This window comes from Ovis aries, chromosome 17 (assembly GCF_016772045.2).
Source record: "Ovis aries strain OAR_USU_Benz2616 breed Rambouillet chromosome 17, ARS-UI_Ramb_v3.0, whole genome shotgun sequence".
Taxonomy (NCBI): Eukaryota; Metazoa; Chordata; class Mammalia; order Artiodactyla; family Bovidae; genus Ovis; species Ovis aries.
In genome coordinates, this window is record NC_056070.1 from 15,905,234 (window position 1) to 15,925,704 (window position 20,471).

Genomic DNA, 20,471 nt, shown 5'->3' on the forward strand with positions numbered 1-20,471 from the left:
TGGAAGAAATTAAAAGAATGAATGTCAGTATTTTAGCTGTGTGGTTTGAGAGCTCAACAACTTGACTATCAGTCATAAAGTCAGCTCCTAAATCAATGGCACATGGGTATGATCCATGGCCTTCTTGTTAACTGATTTGTGGCTTGAGGTAATTACATATGGCACCTGGATTGTCTTTCATATTTCTTAAGCCTTTGCCTTTTAATGAATCTTACAAATTGTCATTTATTAATTTGGCTGTAAAATTCCTGCCTATTGATATATTCACCTTTCTGGAGAGAAATATATTTAATGTTCACCACATAACCACAAAACTCATATTTTAGCCAAGTCCAGCATTGTACTGGGTCTTGAGTATCAATCATAGCTTATATGGTTGGTTTTACTGCTTGCATTCCTTTAGTTTATGGTTTTCCTGCAGAATTTGTCATATACAATATACACTTCTTATTGTGATCCCAACTGCTGCTGTTACTTTTTAATCCCATGTTTTCTTCCTAGCCCATTGTCATTTGAGTCCCGTTTATCAGTCCACTTAGACTGTTCAGCTGAACATCTCTGATAACTACTCTCTTGTCAAAGGCAGTGATATAAACAACAGTCTTATTTATATTACATATTGTGTTTCCAAATTGAGTCATGTGCTGACCTCTTTAGAAGAGAGAAGTATTGCATAACCTCCTTTCTGACTTAAGTTATTTTTAGTATAGTGTTACTTGCATATACCCAGACGTAAAACCAGGTATGAACTCCCCATGCCTTTAGCACTGATACGACTATAAAGGCAAAGTCAATACACAAATTACACAAAACAAAACCAACAAAATTTGCATTAGCCCAGTTCCTTTCCTGTGACTTGATGCTGTTTTGCTGAATTTAGATTGCGTGTGACTGCGGTTCAGTTTGCATATGCTTTGTGTGCTATGTGACACACTTCTCCCATCACTGATTTTTGAAAATGAGTATGAAACTTATGAGTAGCAGGTACCCTTCTTTGCATTTGCTGCTTCTTAGTCCCAAAGTGTCATGAGGGCACTAAGCAATCCTGCATTGTTCTCTCACTGCTCATGAAGACAGTGTCTAAAAGTTGGGACCAATGTCATCGTAAACAGCCAGGCAAGTCTTAGTTACTTGTCTGTCAACTGAAATTCTTCCAGTTCTTCCCCTGAACATTTCTCTGACTTTGACGATTTCTCTCCACCACCCTGGGCCTTTCTTATTTGCCGCACACCTTGATTATTTCAATATTCTTTTTCCTGCTTTTTCTGCTTCCAATGTCTCTGCATCAATCTACCCTGTATATTATTTTCAAACGAATTTTTCTAAAATCCAAATATAGTGTTTTGAACCATACAGTCCTGCAGTGTCATTTTATCTTCTCCTGATCTCTGTCAGATCATGCCCTCTCTGTTCCTCTCAGTCATCTTTTCACCGGGTTTTGACATAAATATGTACCGCTACACACCCATTCAGCAAACAAGCGTAACAAAAACCACAGATCTTTGCCTCTATCTTTCTTTTTCTTTTTCTGTTTTTTAAATACCTAGATGTTGTCTCTCCTTTCGTCTAACTTCTCCTGGGCCAGTCAGTGTAGACTGGGGCTATACCAGGCACACTGGGGTGTGTGATCACCCTAAGCCTAAGCCCACACTGATAACTCTTTGGATTCAAAACCTTTATTTCATTTTATATTGAAATATAGTTGCTTAACAATGTTGGTTTTAGTTTCAAGTGTGCAACAAAGTGATTCAGTTATACATATACATATATCTATCCTTTTTCAAATTCTACATACAATAAAAATTAAGAAAAGAAAACTCCTTTGAGAACACAGGCATTTATGCTAATGAGATGACTGAGTCTGGACCCCCTAAGTAGCATCAAGATGATCTCGGTCACCAGGAGATGAGAGGATTCCAGGGGCTTTGGGCTAGAAATTAAGCTCTTGAGCAAAGGGATTTGATGAACATCCAGGTTGGTGAGGACATCTGAATGCTGGGAGGGTTACACACCCCAGTTCCATGAGGGACAAAATCTGTGCTGGGGACCTCACCCTATGTACTTCTTCATATGATTATCATACATTTTATTCACATTTTAGCATGTGAAATATACTTTCTTTCTACATATACTATATTAAGTTATTTTATTACCCTTGAAGCTGCCTACCAATGCAAGAGACACAAGAAAAGTAAATTCAGTCCCTAAGTCAGGAAGATCCCCTGGAGGAGGGTATGGCAACCCACTCCAGTATTCTTCCCTGGAAAATCCCATGGATGGGGAGCCTGGCAGGCCACAGTCTACTAGGTTGCAAAGCAATGGACACAACTGAAGCGACTTAGCACACAAAGATAAAAAACCTTTATTTCTTGTATGGCAATAACTACATATTTTTCACCAATTCTTGGTATATTGGGCTGCTCTGGTTAGACTGTAAGGCCATGTACGCAGGTACTGTAATCTGTATAGTTTCTGGCACAATGCATAATGTAGACAAGAAGAGTGAATGACAGTAATTAAGAGCACAGACAGGAGTCAGAGGAACCGGGTTCTAATTCTAGCTCTACCACCAGTGTCAGCTTGGGTAGTCCACCTAGCATCTGCGTTTTCCCATTTGTGCAATAAGTCTCTGTACCCACCTCACAGTAGTGATGTAAAGGTTAAAGGCGATCACTGGGTGAAGTGATTGGTATTTGTGAAGCAGTCGCTGCTCAATAAGCGGTTACCTTTATTATTAACTTTCTATGAGCTTAGTTGATGCTTTATGTATGAGTGTTCTCGGAACCATCCATTAGTTTTCTTCCTTCCTGAATTTCTCCGTGTTTTATAAGTCGAAACAGCAGCAGCCACAGGGGCAGGTTCAGAAAGGACAATTGTGCACCGCAATTATGTAGGAAAATGAGCCAGAGCACCATAGGGATTACTGAGGAGCAGTGAGATCACAGTGAGTCATATGGAGGTTCTCCATCTCTGGTTCCTCCCAAGCCTGAGTGCATTTCTGTACAACAGTGTGCCAGACAACTTGTCCTCACAATGCAGAAAACCCGAGGAGTAAGAAAAGGGCTCCTTGTTAGGGAGGGAGCATGAGCGGAGATTCTGTTTCGTTGTGTGCAAACTGAAGAATATATACTTAATCTAACTGTCCTGCACACAGTCTCTGCCCTGTAATTGCGGACTGCTAATGAGTTCCTGGTCTTCCTCTGGAGCCTCTGCTTCCTCTTCTGAAAAATGAAGGGGTTTGATGATGTAATCTCTAAGGTTGCCTTCTAGCAGTAACAATCTGAGTTGTAGAAAAATGTTAAGCAACTTCGAGGGAGCCTAAACAAGAGAAGGATTCCTCAGTTAGCTCAGACAGTAAAGAATCTGTCTGCAATGCAGGAGACGCAGGTTTGATCCCTGGGTTGGAAAGATCCCCTGGAGAAGGGAATAGCATTCTTGCCTGGAGAATCCCATGGACAGAGGGGCCTGGCGGGTTACAGTCCATTGGGTCACAAAGAGTCAGACACGACTGAGCAACTAGCATACACAAATGAGGAAAGAAGGGGAGAAGACCCTCTTTCTAAGCTCTGTGTCTCTGTGTCTTACTCAGTTGAACAGAAGAGAGTTGATACAGAATGTAATTTCTAAGAGATGTGGAACAAAACACAAGCCAAGTGGGTAGAAAAAAAAAATGATGGGGCCCTTACGATCCTCTTGCTTCTACTGTAATGAAACTATTGACACATTTTTTATTTTAATAATTAAAAAAATAGTACTGATGAACCTATTTGCTAGGCAGGAATAAAGACACAAACATAGAGAACAGACTTCGGACACAGAAGGAAAGGAGAGGGTGGGGCAAATGGAGAGAGCAGCCCTGCCGCATATACACTGCCATATTTAAAGCAGAGAGCTAATAGCAAGTTGCTGTATAAGGCAGGGAGCTCAAGCTGGTGCTCTGTGACAACGTAGAGAGGCGGGATATGGTGAGGTGGTGGGGAGGTTCAAGAGGTAGGGAACATACGTATACCTATGGCTGATTCATGTTGTTGTATGGCTGAAGCCAACGCAATATTGTAAAGCAATTATCCTCCTATTAAAAATAAATAATAAAAAAGCATGAAAAAATAAATATCATATTGATGAGTCAAAAAAAAAAAAGTTAACTCAAAGCAATTACTGCGATTGGCTCCAAGTGATATTTTGTACTCTCATGGATAGCCATCTGTTTGGCAAACGGCACAGCCATTTCAAGAATTATTGCAGGAAATGGTTGCAAGTGTCAGAAAGAATGGCTCTGTTAGACTCAGTTTGATTATCTGCATCAGTGTAGTTACAAAAGCAGACAGAAGGAAAAAAAAAATGTATCTGAGACAGAATACTCTCTCGTGGGTCTTGCCATTTGTAATTGCTACCTCTGTCTAGCATGAACCCCACTCAACTATCACATATATAGTCTCTCATTCATTTCTATTTACTTCGCTTTACTCCCGACCTTTATAACTTTTGACCTGGCCCACTGCAGTACTCTCTTAATTACTCTTTCTTCTAGTCCCTCACCGGCTAATCTGTTTTACACATTCCTCTCAAAGAGATTTTCCTGCAGTTCAACCCCAGTCATGTGACTCCCACTACAAAGACAGTAATATTAAAATTCTTTAGCCTGGAATTCAGAGGCTTCTCTTACTTCAAGATCAGTCAACTTATTCTGTATGACAACCCCTTCCTTTCTTTTTATTCTTAGATTGTAGTCAGTTCGAACTATTTAAGCCACAAAGATGGTACTCAAAAAAATATTCTTGGATAACTATTTAAATAAAAAGTCCTGCTTGAGTTTTTAACTGTTATTTTACCAACTTATTTCATCAGAGATATCTTAGGGAATGGTGTTTTCATGGCATTGTATTCTGTACTTCTTAGAGGGCTTGAGAGGTATAGGTCAAAAAGGAAAATTCATCTAGCATACGTGTTTGCTGAGTCACTTCAGTCATGTCCGACTCTGACCCCGTCGACTGTCACCACCAGGCTCCTTGTGCATAGGATTCTCCAGGGGGATATGGGTATACCTATGGCTGATTCATGTTGAGGTTTGACAGAAAACAACAAAATTCTATAAAGCAATTATCCTTCAATTAAAAAATAAGTATAAAAAAAAAAAGAATACAGGAGTGGGTCACCATTTCCTACTCCAGGTGGTCTTCCCAACCCAGGGATCAAATTCACGTCTCTTACATCTCCTGCATTGGCAAGCAAGTTCTTTATCACTGGTGCTACCTGGGAAGCCCAAATTAATCAAGATTCATGGCCAGTTGCCTATAAGTTATAGTGATACCAAACCAATTTTAAAATGGAAAAGAAATACTCAGCATTGAACAGGAAAGCAAGAGGAAGCATCCGTCTGTATCAGTCGGAGACAGGTGGGAGTATCCTTTAAGATCATTTGTTAGCCCCAGGTACAGAAGTTCTGGGAAGCCAATTGTAAGGCTTTCCCAGTGGCTATAATCAGAAATAGCATGTTGGATACAATATCAGGCACCAGATAACTACAGGTCACTAGCAGTATTAGAAATTAAAAGGGAAGCAGAACAATACATTCTAGTGTAGTTAATTTGACAGTCATTTGTGTTGATAAAATGCTCTAATTAGTTGTTTTTGTGTGTATATGATCATGGGAAGGCTTCAGTCCAAAGAACCATATGAAAAGGCAACAGTTCAGGAGCAACATAAACTGAAACTTCTATGTGAATGTAAAATGTAAATACTTGGGACTTACAGACATTGAGCTTCAAAACTGTACAAAGATGCTACTCCAACCACAGGACCAGCAGCATAGATGTTCTGAATAATTGTGGCATGAATGCTTAGGTGACCGAAAATTCAACCTTGGCTTTATTTGTTTACTAAACCACTGATAATATATTGTGAAAAGTTCTGATTGTGTCACAAAGAGGAAAGAGATGAAGCTTCTAATTAGGTTATGGTTACCTTTGGTTCCACATCCAGATGAGCCAGGGAGTGTTTTGGTTAGTGGATTTCTTGGGTAGTTCAGTTGGTAAAGAATCTGCCTCCAATACAGGAGACCTGGGTTCTATCCCTGGGTCAGGAATATCCCCTGGAGAAGGTAATGGCAACACAATCCATATTCTTGCCTAGAGAATTCCATGGACAGAGGAAACTGGCCGGCTACAGTCCATGGGATTCACAAAGAGTCAGACACGACTGAACAACTAACACACACTTAGTAAGGACTTTTTGATAAGCAATGAAAGCTCCCTATTTTGTAGCTAGTCCTGAACCCATAAATATCTACTTTTTTTTTCTGAAAACACAAAGATGACCAACTCTCACGTTTTCTTGAATCTTCCCCATATTCTTTCCGCTGTGCTTCCGGGCATATTTATCTCACGGATCCCAAAGCACTGGTCGATCCTATTGCCTCTTAGAGGCTCTGTGCTGTCTTTCCTCTTCCTTTCACCATCAAGGCTCTGAACACAGTAGTTAAAATAATGTGCTGCCTCCCATTCTTTGCTGTTTATTTGTCCGTTGTTTATATACTAACTTCTGTTTCTAAAATTCTACTGAAAGTCAAAGGCTACAAGTCACAAAGTTATGGAGTCCAGTAACCTGTCTTTACTTGGCAACCGCCTCGCTCCAATTGACGCAGAGGTTAATCCTCTTTCTTTGAATCTGCGACTGTTTTCTCATGTCACTGCGTGCCCTCTGCCTCCTTCCTCGCTGACCTTACAAGTGCAAGCATTCCCAGAGCTTTACCCTCAGCCCTCATCTCTGCTTATCTTATACTCTCTACATGGGTGACTTCCTCTAATTAACTCACTTCTTGAAGGTAACTTCCAAATGTTTGGTATAGATCCTGTCTAGACCTACCTTTGTTAAGAATATCTAAAGTCTTATATCAAGCACAACGTATTTAAACAGCATTATTTATAGTTGCCAAGGTATGGAAGCAGCCTAAATGTCCATCAGCAGACCAATGGATAAGGAAGATGTGGTGCATGGTGTGTGTGTGTGTGTGTGTGTGTGTGTGTGTGTGTGTGTGTGTGTGTGTGTGTGTACAATGGAATATTACTCAATCAAGTAAAAAAATGAAATTCTGCCATTTGCAATAATGTGGATGGACTTGGAGGGCATTATGGTTTCTGAAATGTCAGACAAAAAAAGACAGACACTGTGTGGTATTGTTTATATGTAGAATCTTAAAAATATGACCAACTAATGCATAAAACAAAAAAGAAACAGATTCACTGGCATAAAGAACAATTTCATGGTTACCAGTCAGGACAGGGAAGGAGGAAGGGGTAATATATTGGTAGAGGAATAAAGTGTTATTATGAGAGTATATGAAATCATGTGTGTGAAGCTTTTGAGAATTATAAAGCACTACAGAATTTAAAGAATCCTTCATTCAGTGGTGGTTTTGTTGCTAAGTCGTGTCCGACTCTTGTCACCCCATGGACTGTAGCCTTCCAGGCTCCTTTGTCCCTGGGATCCTCTAGGCAAGAATACTGGAATGGGTTGCCATTTCGTCCTCCAGAGGATCTTCCCAACCCAGAAACTGAACCTGGATCTCCTGCGTTGCTGGCAGATTCTTTACCGACTGAGCTACGAGGAAAGCCATGAAATCATAAAAAATAAAAATAAAATTTAAAAGAATCCACATGCAGTGTGAACCCAGGAGACCTGGGGTTCGATCCCTAGGTTGGGAAGAACCCCTGGAGAAAGGCATGGCAAGCCCTCCAGTATTCTTGCCTGGAGAATCCCATGGACAGAGGAGCCTGGCAGGCTATAGTCCGTAGGGCTGCAAAGAGTTGGACACATCTGAGCGACTAGCACAGCAGCATATTTGAATAGAATGCATTTCCTCCTAAAACCTGAACATATTTTTATAACTTTCTCTCCCTTATCTTCCCCTACCTAAACTGTTTTTTGGTTTTTGGTTTGTTTTTTTTTTACTGAGCTGGATCTTCATTGCCTTTGTGTGCGCTTTCTCTAGTTGCAGCATGCCTGTGTTCATGCTGAGTTACTTCAGTCATGTCCAACTCTTTGTGATCCTATGGACTGTAGGCTGCCAGCCTCCTCTGTCCATGGGATTCTCCAGGCAAGAATACTGGAGTGGGTTGCCATACCCTCCTCCAGGAGATCTTCCCAAGCCAGAGATCGAACCCACGTCTCGCATTTTCTGCATTGGCAGACAGGTTTTACAACTAATGCCACCTGGAAAGCCCCTTGTTGCAGCAAGTTGGGGCTATTCTTCATTACAGCATGCGGGCTTCTCACTGCAGTGTCTTCTCTTGTTGTGCAGTGCAGACTTTGGGGCATAGGGCCTTCAGTAGTTGAGGCACACAGGCTCAGTAGTTGTTGTGCTGGGACATAGTTGCTCCACAGCATGTGGAATCTTCCCAAACCAGAGATGGAACCCTGTTCCTTGCATTGGCAGGCAGATTCCTATCTACTGTACCACCAGGGAAGTCCCGCCTACCTAAACTCTTAACATACTGTCTACTTTTCAAATTACTTCTGTTTTAGAATCTGTAACTTCTTAACCCTTCTCCGATACTCCAAGTTCAAACTCTGTCATCTCTGGCTTTGACTATTAGAATAGCCCCCTAACTGGTCTCCAGGGCTTCCCTGGTGGCTCAGATGGTAAAGATTCTGCCCAAAATGCAGGAGACACAGATTCAGTCTCTGGGTTGGGAAGATTCCCTGGAGAAGGGAATGACTATCCGCTCAAATATTCATGCCTAGAAAATCCCATGGATAGAGGAACCTGGTGGGTTGCAGTCCATGGGGTCACAAAGAATTGGACATTACTGAGCAATTAACACTTTCAGCTGGTCTCCTTGTGTGTGTGCGTGTTAGTCACTGAGTTGTGTACAAGTCTTTGCAACCTCATGGACTATATAGCCCAGCAGTCCAACTGAATTTCAAAAAACATTTGAAAATTCTATCCATGGAATTCCCCAAGCAAGAATACTGGAGTGGGTTGACATTTCCTTCTCCAGGGGATCATCTCGACCCAGGGATCAAACCCAGGTCTCCTGCATTGGAGGCAGATTCTTGACTGTCTGAGCCACTGATTGGCTCCATGTCTGGTTGGGCTCCATGTCTGACGGTCAGCCCTGATTGGTCTCCATGTCTCTGGTTTATTCCATCCCTTCTGCAGGCCTGGCTCGAGCCATCTCGGCTGCTGCAGCTAGGTGCTGTGCATAGCTCATCACACCATCCCACTCCTCATTGGTCCTCAGTGTTTGTCTACCCATCATTTCGAAAATAAAGTCTAAGTTTTTATCGTCAATACAAACATTTACAACATAGCCCCATCTCATTTTAAAACAATTTAGTTGAATTTCTTCTCACAAAAGAGGTGTTCATTTCAGAAAAAGTCCAAAATAGATAACCAACGAGAAAGAAAATACTAATTTTAATTTTTCTGTCTTCATTTATTTCCTTTCTGCCACATTATTGCAACCAAAGTGAACTGTGGGTCATTCCTAAGTGCATCTGACATTTTCCTTTCTCCGTGACTTTCTGTGCTATTTACATCCCCCAAAACTCCACACAATTTCTCACCATTGAAATTCTGTTCAGCCTTCACTGTCCATCACAAAAGTTAATTTCTCTAAAATGCCTTCCTTCCCTGATCTTTAAATCTCCATAGCCTAGATCAGTGATAATACATGTAAAGCACTTTGAGTCATAGCTTGGAGTTCTTTGTCCTTGGTGGACTTTATATTTTATCTTCGGTCATTGTCATAGTTGAGTACCTGTTGTTTTTAACCACATGCTTGTATCTAAAAACCCACTCCATGGTTATTAAATGTATTTATTCTCTTTCACTAGGATTTTCGTAAGACTTCAGGTTCAGAAGTTGCTAATATAAATTGTGGCTTTGTGCAGTTCACTTGGGATGGTGGGAATAGGAGAAAGAGAAAGAGAAATGGCAAAAAGTTGAAATCAGGAGAAAGAAACGCTCTCCTAGAGAAGAAAATGACGATTCCAGGGGCAAGAACACTAAGGTGATCCTTCTGGAGCATCTCATTCCAAGATGGAGTAGAAATGAATGTTTAATAATGCCAGTACTGTGGTGGGAATGTCTGATGTTGAACTGGTCCATACTCGGCTTCATCCATTCCAGATGCAGCAAAGAAAACCCAAAGCCCATCACTTTGAAAGGCTGGCAGGATTTATCTCACTGACTAGAATCTCATGAAAATGGCAAGAGTGGGAAGGGATTGAAAAAACCTGAAAAACCCAAGAGATTGTAGCGAAAGAAGATATAGCTGAACTTCTTCCTTGAGATTCAGGAGCCTTGGTCTCAGTGCTGAGCAGTTGAGAATATTTGCATCTCCTTGCATATGGATAAGCACCACTGGTATTTTGACAAGCTTGGCTCCCTATGGGAGCCTGGTATGCAGATGGATTTTCATTCCTTAAAAGCTCTTGGGGACATGGTTTTAGGATGTGACCAGAAGAGTGTGTTGGTTGCTTTGCCATTTAGGAAAACTTAATACAGGAGCAAGTGTGGAGAAGACAGGAAACCAGCTTCCATTAGTATAAGCCCACAATGATGGAGGGTCATAGGCAGGTCACAGCACGGGAGATGGTGCCAAGTGGTCTGACTGGTTGATGGATGGAGGGATGCAGGGTAAATAGTGAAGAAGAATCGGGGGGAGTTGAGTGCTCAACATGAATGTCTGAGAGTGGCTGAATGTCATTTCCTGTGATAGGAAGGAAAAGAGCAACTGGTGTGTAGTGGTGGCAGAGAACATGGACTCAAGTTAAGACGTGACCTTGGAACTAGATGGGAGGTACAACTTTTCCTCTGCCCTCCTAGGGTCTCTGGCTGGGCCTGAGCATGAAACTGCCATAAGACACATTAACAGGAGAAAAGCAAACACACTACATATACATGGAAATTCTCAAAAGAAAATGGAGATCCAAAGAAATGTCAAAACCGAAATGCGTTTGTACCAGGTTGAATGAAGAAAAGCAATTGTGGAAAAATAACTGAAATATATGGGGCATGCGGGGGAGGGGCTAGAAGGAGATAGGAGTGCTCTCATCTAGGCCTGCTGTATAGAATTCTCTCGGCGTTGACTCCAGTCTCTGGTGATAAGAATGTTTCTTTCCCCCTCGTAGTGGCAGGGCAGCTGTCATGCAGTGGTTTTATCTCTTGCTTTCAGGAAGAAAAGGGGAGGTCAGAGTACTCTTCCTGCACCTGCTGTTTTTCAAGTGCCTTTAGCTCGAAATAATCCTTATGCCAGTGTGGCATATTTGGGGGTGGCGTATTCTTCCATGCTTCGTTACTTTAAAATGTCTGTAAGGTAAGCATCCAAGTGAAGATGCAATATATGTGTCTGTAATTTAGAGAAGTGTAAAGTAAGGAGAGAGAAATTTGAGACTCACCATCATATCATCATAGTTATGTCAGCGGACTAGCTGAAATCACCTGGAAGCAGTATCTGTAGTACAGGAACCAGAAGGGTGCTGTCCTGAATCCTGGGGCATCTCAGCATCAGAGAGAATGAGAGGAGAAAGAGCCCGAGCTAAGTGGCTGTACATCTGGCCAACGTACTCCTTGTCTGAAAACTGAGATTTAGCAAAAGGAGGGATTTGTTGTTTAGTTGTTCAGCCGTGTCTGACTTTTCGCAACCCCATGGTCGGTAGCCCCCCGGCTCCTCTGTCCATGGAATTTCCCAGGCAAGAATACTGGAGTGGGTTGCCATTTCTTTCTCTAAGCAATCTTCCTGACCCAGGGACCAAACCCACATCTCTCGAAGCTCCTGCATTGGCAGATGGATTCTTTACCACTGAGCTACCTGGGAAGCCCAAGAGAAGGGATAGGGAGAGAATTTTTTATTTTCCTATTTACTTATTTTTAGTGCTGAGAATATGGTAGGTGCCTTTATGTAATCTCTCAGTATTGCTATTGGGTAATCTTAACATTACCCCTTTGAAAGGGAAGATTGGAATTTAACCAAGTGGGTGTTGGGAGGCTGAGCTGATGTTCTTTTCTGTTATTTTTGTTCAGTTGCTAAGTCACATGTCCGACTTTTAGTGACCCCATGGACTGAAGCATGCCAGGCTTGCCTGTCCTTCACTATCTCCTGGAATTTGATCAAACTCATGGCCATTGAATTGACGGTGACATTCAGCCATCTCATCCTCTGTCATCCCCTTCTCCTCCTGCCTTCAGTCTTTCCCAGCATCAGCATCTTTTCCAAGGAATCAGCTCTTCCCATCAGGTGGCCAAAGTATCTGAGTTTCCACCTCAGCAGCAGCCCTTCCAATGAATATTCAAGATTGATTTCCTTTAGGATTGACTGGTTGGATCTCCTGGCTATCCAGTGGACTCTCAAGAGTCTTCTGCAGCACCACAGTATGAAAGCATCAATTCTTTGGTGCTCAGTCTTCTTTATGGCCCAACTCTCATATCCATGCATGGCTACTGGAAAAAACCATACCTATGATATACAGACCTTTGCCGGCAAAGTAATGTCTCTGCTTTTTAACATGCTTAGTCTTCGTTGCAGCACATAGGATCTTCCACCTTCCTTGATACATGCAAACTCTTAGTTGCAGCATATGGGATCTATTCCCCTGACCAGGAACTAAACCCAGGCCCCCTGCATCAGAAGCACAAAGTCTCAGCCACTGGACATCAGGGAAGCCCTTCTTTCCTGTTTGGTGTGTCCAAATGCATATCTGTTGTTAGATACCCACTACTTTCCCAGGGTACCTTCAGAATACCATAGGCATACATGGACTTTTATTTTTATTTGAGAGCGAAGAACAGCCCATGGAGTCAGGCTGCCTGCTCTGCCAGGTTCCCTGCCCCACCAGGAAAGCTGGGTATCCATAGGTTTACCTCATTACAGTTTTCCTGGTGCCTATCAAGAATGGAATCAGAAGTTTCATATTTTTTCTTGTTAGTTTCTCTTTACTGGGGTGTAAAAATTCTTCCCAGTCCAAGAGAGTGACAAACTAGAGTGGTGAGACGAGTTGTTTATATTTTTAAGTTCTTTTGCCACAAATTCACTCACAGAATGTTTTATTGGCTAATCTGATTTCTTCTCTCTGACTGATACTTTGAAGCCATCAAAACTAAGTCAACTGTTGTAGCTGTTATACAAAGTAAAGCTAATAACATCACATGGGAAATAGAAAATGAGTTATAGGCATATACCTGCATCTATATTCTTCTTTGTAGAATTGCCCTATAACCTGTTTACTAACCAAGGTATATATAAGGTAATAGGGCTTGGTTTTCTTTTTAAATAATTTATTTAAATAAACTTCATTCAACATTTCAGCTCCTCTCCAGCCAGGCTGGTGGGAAATCGGTTCCTACTGTTTTGAGCTCTCCACTTGTCAGTCTTATTTTGCACTGAAACTTCTAGAAGCCTTGTTTGTATCACTCATCAGCTGCTGATATGCCCATTTCCTATTCATGATGGGGCCTTTAAGCTGCTTCATATCCTTGCATCCAAGCCAAGCGTACGACAAGGGAGCCTTTGGCAAAGCAGACCAGTGATGGAGGGCCAGCCCCTTTGATGCATGTGCTGGCTCCCCCTTCTCCCTGCCATCCATGGTCCTGCCTCCCCACACAGGGTGTCATCCTCTGGGAGCACCAACATTTGTCCCTTTGTCTTCTCCCCGCTGTGCTTGCTCTCTCTCTCTCAGTCTCCCCGCCTTCCCTCCCTCCCTGCCCTTCTTTCTCCTTCTCTCTCTCTTTTCTCTTTCAACCCTCAAAGACCCTTTTGCCCCCTCAGTGGACACCTCACACATTCTCTGTTGTAAGATTAAAGGACACCAAATCTATTTAGTCCAGACTGCTCTTGCTTTCAGCGCTGCTAAAATCCCCGGAGACGTGCTTTATGCTACAGGGTAAAATGTAAGAGAGCAAAACATAATTTAATACCTCAAAAATGATTTTACCACTGTCTTACGTACAGTCAAATGTGGCAGTCACACCACATATTAACCTTCTTCTTTATCCAAACAAAATTAACCTTAAATACTTCCTCGGAAGCTTTTTTTCTTCAGCCCTTTAATCGTTTATGGTATTTCTTTCTGGACCCCATCCAAATATTCTCCATGCTAAAATTCGAAGATCAAAACTGGTATCAATTCTCTGAAAATGGTCTGATGGAAGCAATTACACTTTGAACTCATTCATTCTGTCTCTTTCCCTTTTTAAACTTTTTTTATAAAACATTTTTAGTTATCTTGTTGTTTTTCTGGGCGTCTGCAAAATTCAAAGCAGTGTTAAACACTATCTGAAAGTGTCACTACTTGAAGCCTTGCTTCTTTTTAAGTAAGTATTTATGTGTATTTATTTATTTGGCTGTGCAGCATACGAACTCGTAGTTGTGGCATGCAGGCTCTAGTTTCCCGACCAGGGATTGAACCAGGGTCCTTTGCATTGGGAGTGCAGAGTTTTAGCCACTGGACCACCAGGGAAGTCCCAAGAGCCTTCCTTATTCTGACAAGAAGATACTCTGATTGTCTAGATACTTTGTGAAACTAAAAGAGTGAAATTGGAAGAAGAATGCAAGAAGAGATGTGGGGGGAAAATTAAACATTAAATATGTCAGATTTTTTTAAAAATTCTGAAAGCAGGTAAGAATGAGCAAGAGACTTGAGAGACTAAATACAATGTCATCATTCTTTGCATTCTTTGATTTTTGCCCTATACCCCAACTATTTCTTATTGAACTGTCAACTATTTTATTAGTAGAAAAATATGCGTCTCTAGAGTGTGCCTTTATGTCTTGATAGAATCAAAGAATCATAGGAAGGTAGAGGTGAAAGTAATTTTAGAGGTTGCTTAATCTAATCTAGCAACTAGCAAGAAATCGCATCTGCCAGTTTCTGAGAGGTAGGGGGAAATCTGTGCTGAAAGGAACCCAATCATAAAGTGAAAGGAATATGGTTTTTCTATCAGTAAGATGAAGATAAAAATTCCCTATCTGCTGCTTGAGCAAGTTTTATAATCCTTTTTAGCCTGTGGGGGATAATAATACCAACCCATTGGACTGTTTGTAAGAAATGAATAAGATACAGTAAGTCCCCTACATACGAGCCTTTAAGTTGCAAACTTGTGAAGATGCAAACACCCATCTGGTTCCAGCAAGCAATCAGAACCTGTGCCATCAGTGTTGGGGATAAGCGAGATTGCAGCTTGCGCTCTGTCTCCAATTGCTAACAGTCCTTCAGCTCTACCATCTCCCACCTCCTCTCCCTCCTCCAGTCGGTAACTCTTCTTGCTTGTTCACTCCATGCCAGCTCCTGTGTGCCAGCTGTGGTACTGTACTACTGTACTTTTAAAGGTGCTGTGCTGCTGCTGCTGCCAAGTCGCTTTAGTTGTGTCTGACTCTGTGCGACCCCATAGACGGCAGCCCACCAGGCTCCCCCGTCCCTGGGATTCTCCAGGCAAGAACACTGGAGTGGGTTGCCATTTCCTTCTCCAATGCATGAAAGTGAAAAGTGAAAGGGAAGTTGCTCAGTTGTGTCCAACTCTACGTGACCCCATGGACTGTAGCCTACCAGGCTTCTCCGTCCATGGGCTTTTCCAGGCAAGAGTACTGGAGTGCGGAGCCTTCTCCATAAAGGTGCTATACCATGAGATTAAAAATGTTTTCTTTGGTTTTGTGTGTCTGTTTGCTTTTTATGTATACTTGTATGAAATGTATTATAAACCTATTACAGTACAGTAGTAATACTATATAGTCGATTGTGTTAGTTGGGTACCTAGGCTAACCTGGTTGGACTTACCAACAAATTGAACTTACGAACATGCTCTCAGAATGGAGCTCATTGGCTATGTTGGAGACTTACTGTAATATCTATACAGTAGCTGTCACATGATTGACTATGATACATGGAGATCTCTGTCCTTGCTTCAGGCACTTCCATTGCTTTGCAGTTTACCCAGACTTTAAGCGATTGAATCTTTGACTATCTGAAATCAACAACCACTTAACCATAAATGTCCCTCTTCTCTAAGCCAATGGAATCCTTTCCCATTGCACCCAGTCTTTTCTGCTTTGCCAGGTTTCCAAGCCCACTATAATTTTTCCAGGTTCCCCGACCCACTATCATTTTCCTGGTGACCTTGCTCTGGCATCGTCTAGTTCACAGTAGCCCTCCCTTAGCATGTCACATCCAGAAATGCATGCAGTGTCCTATGCCAAGGACTCTTGCTTCCTCTGACTGTGATTTCACTTAACACTGCTCTCTCTTTTATAGCAAACTTGTCTATGATTATTGAAAACATTCTATGATCAGGACACTCCAAACAGTGACATACTCTTATGTCTTCTGAGGAATTTCCTAATTTAGGGGTTTTTCCTGTGGGTGACAATGTATTTTGTATTAAATTCTGAAATCCAGTTAAAATGAAGAAAGCATTTTAAATGTTTCTGAAGATTCAGTGGCCACAAAAGCTAATCCTGCTTCTGCGTGCATGCTAAGTCATATCAGTTGTGTCTGACTCTTTGCAGCCTCATAGACCGTAACCCACCAGGTTCCTCTGTCCATGGGATTCTTCAGGCAAGAATACTGGAGTGGGTTGCCATGCCCTCCTGCAGGGGATCTTCCCAACCCAGGGATTAAATCCGCGTCTCTTACTTCTCCCGCATTTGCAGGCAGGTTCTTTAACACTAGTGCCCTGTGGGAAGCCCAGTCTCGCTTCTAAGCCAGTGGAAATTATCTCAACCTTGATATTCTTTTATTAAAACACTCCCCCCATGTTTAAACAATTGCACAGTTTTTTTTAAAAAAGAAGTCCTGGAAATATACTTTCAATATTCGAATTATAAGCTAAATTTTTGGAAAGTTTTGGTAATTTGACACCTAACTGTATTTTGAGTCATTATATTTAAAACTGGACCTAAATCTAGACAGCAAGCAAAAAATCCTTCTCCCCTTATTTTACCAGACTATCATATAAGCAAGCTGTGAACTAGGCAAACTACGTTCTCAGGATCCTTTCTCTTACAACTTACTGCTGTAGAAGCCTAGGCAAAGCCTTTAAATTTATTTTCTCATCTATAAAATGTATAATTCAACTTGAAGACTTCTTAGTCACTTAACATCTGAGAATCTCCTGTTCTATGATGTAGATACCACTCTCAAATCTCTTATTGATAAAGACCTACATTATATTCATCTCTACACAGGTCTGCCAGTTTAAAATCTGACACAATCCAACATTTTAGAGCCTGAAACATGGTGCTCTATTAAGATCGACTTATCAGATGAATGTGGACTCAGATAAAGCCCAGTGAGATATTGGCTCTAAAATCTCGGCTCGTCATTTCAAGATGCTATGCCTATAACTCCGAACTTGAATGTAATTACACATGAAATGGTCTCATTTTAGCATGGGAGGAAATCAGCTCTCTGGTCAGAAGGAAAGATTTTTCAATTCAGTTTTAATTGCTAATTTTCCTTTGGGGGAGCTTGAAGAGCTGCAGTGGTTAAAGGAATAAAATATCAAATAGCAACATTATTCATGAATAATTATCCAACACGGGGAGATAGGAAGACTCTACCTTGTATTTTCAGAGGTCTGAATGATTTGAGGGGATATCTGTAGTGGGGGGCTTGTCAGCCTTGTGATCTAGGACACAGCAGGAATTAGTGATAGAAAAGAGGGGGAAATAACCAAATATCAAGTCATGCACGTTGGATTTTATTTAAGGAAATGTCTCCTCATGTATGCAGTGATGTGTTTAAGAATGAGACACATTTTTACTTGTTTCTATTTTAAGTGATTGCTTTGACAGGTCTTTGAAGAAAAAAAAATAATTTTCTATCCTGCAGATTCAGTAACTGCCCTTAAATGTCTCATCATGTCACATTTTCAGTGGAGACAACATTGTGATTTGCTTCCATGGTGATCTACCCGGCACTGATGGCTAAAGCTAATGACACTGGGTTGTCAGGATGCCATGCCAGGCAGCCACTAATTAATTATTTGTCATAATCTCCCAGGGAGGAAATTACTAATATTATTACTTAGCACATCCTTTGCATTTACACTTGCAGAGTGCTGAAAAATTCATTTGTGGCCCTGAAGAAATAAACATTTGTGCTGTTCTTAGCAGGAAGCAGGAAAGCAGCCCCAAGAGCATCTGTACCCACTGGGTGACATAGTCAGGGCCTCAAGCTCTACATGCTATGGCAGCCTTATAGGTTATGTTGCTTTCAGCTGAAGAATAGGAAGACTATGTCAAAGGCATTGTTAATATATTATTCTAATCTCCAGAGACTAAAATTAGTAAGCAACAAATTAATTCAATTATAAAACTGCCCCTCAAAAGAACCCAATCTTTTAACGTAGTACTTTGACTTGGAAGGCATGTTTAAGAAGAAGACTTGGAAGATAATAAATGTGCCCTGGCAATTGTAGGAAAAAAAAAAAAACAAACCATCTGGTATGAATGAGTCCCTTGTATTTGAAGTAACGACTGTTATAAGATTGTTTCAACTTCCTGGTTGACCAGCTGTCTGTGCCTCAGCCTGTCAATGAGTAACCAGTGGGAAAGAGAAAGCATTTATATAATATGATTTATAGATTGAGGTTAATATTTAACCCTAATTTGTAATCAGAATGTACTATTTATATTATGATAGATAGATAATAGTAGATAATAGGTAAATGATACATGAGACTTTGTACTTCTCTCTTAACAAGAATCATTGGAAAGAAACCAAGGTTTTAACAAAGTTAATTTGCTACAGATAACCTTCATCTTAATAGTGGACTGGAGTGAGCGTTAGTAAAGATGATATTAGAAAAATAATATTGGACAAGAAAGCTTTTGTTAGTCACATTCAAAGGTATCCATATCTTATTTTTTTAATTTATTTAAATTTAATTGAAAAATAATTGCTTAACAATATTGGTTTGATTTCTGTCATTCATCAACATGAATTAGCCATAAGTATGCAATATGTCCCCTGCCTCTTGAACCTCCCTCCCACCTCCCACAAAATGTATATTGAATAATAGTTGCTTTACAATGTCATGTTAGCTTCTGTTGCCCAGCAAAGTGAATCAACTGTACATATATATATATATCTCCCCTCTTTTTTGGATTTCCTTCCCATTTAGTTCACCACAGAGTACTGAGTGGACCTCCCTGGAATATACAGTATTTTCTCATTTGTTATCTATTTTATACATAGTAACACGAGTGCATATATGTCAATTCCAATCTCCCATTCCCACATGTGGATACCAAGGGGTAAAGGTGGGGGAATATCCATAACGTTAAAATCTACTACATATTTCCTACCTAGTAAGCAGTAGAAAGTTGAACAAGTAACCAAGTGCAACTGACAATAGGAATTAAATAGTACTCCATTTCACACAATAAACTACTCATTTTCCAGATAAGAGTAGTTCACTTTGTCACTGGCTACAAAACTCGTAGGTCTTCACCCAACAACAAGGGAACAACTAGAACCCAGGCCTGCATGACTGATTTAAATGGAGGCAGATCACTGTTTAAAATCATCAAGACTGCTGTTTGTCCACATGTGGCCACTGGTTGTAGTGGACACGAGGTCAAAAATCTCTGTGTAGGGGGTTTTCAGAGGCTGCCACTGGTTGAAAAGAAGTCATGGATGGCAAGGGGCTTGTTTAGAAGGTACTTTTGCATACATAGCACTGTTCATAGACTGAACAACCCCTGTTTTTCTGCTTTAAAACCTGGAGGAGCTGATAGAGATCAAAAATGCCTTGACAACTAAGTGACTGAAATTCTGAATACTCTGAATACTGATGAACTATACCATAGAAAAGAATCTGTGTTTTCAACTCACATCAGTATGGCTTATTTCAAATATGGCATGATTGGAACTGCTTTTCAGCCGAATTATAAATGCTTGTTTTTCACTTACACAGAAAATACACAACCTGGAAATTTAGAATCGTTTCTTTTTTGACATGTCACTCTGCAAATATGAATCTCCTTTAAGCTCAGGAGTCTATAGGAAATATATTTGGCCTCATTTTAGGAAGATAAGCGGGAGACAACATAATTTATGAGCTGAACCAGTGGAAGGGTGCTGAGTCAGGTTTTGTTAAACTAATCTTATGGCTGGCAAGGATGACATGTCAGGTGTTTAATTCATTTAAAATACCAAGCCATTTCCATAAATCATTTTTATAACTTTAAATACATTATATACGTACAGAAACAATAGATGGTGTGTTTGAATGTGCCAAACACATCTGTTTCCTTCACTACATACTGTGTTTCTCATTTCATTTTCCAGAGATGTATTGATTTATCAGATTATTTTTTATGGGCTGATCCGTACTTTAGTTTTATCCATGTCATGTTCTCTATCGGTGCTGTTATGCTTCTTGAATTTTTCCTTGGGGCAAAATATATATTTGCCCCATGTGAATATCATCATAGCATCTCTCTCTTTCTTTTTGCACAAAAAGCACAAAG

General features: G+C 40.8%; 1 protein-coding gene across 16 annotated transcripts in view; it reads left to right on the top strand.

The window, feature by feature from the left end:
* INPP4B (inositol polyphosphate-4-phosphatase type II B) overlaps positions 1-20,471 on the top strand; it is an 887,198-nt gene that overhangs the window by 859,167 nt on the left and 7,560 nt on the right. The window lies entirely within an intron of this gene.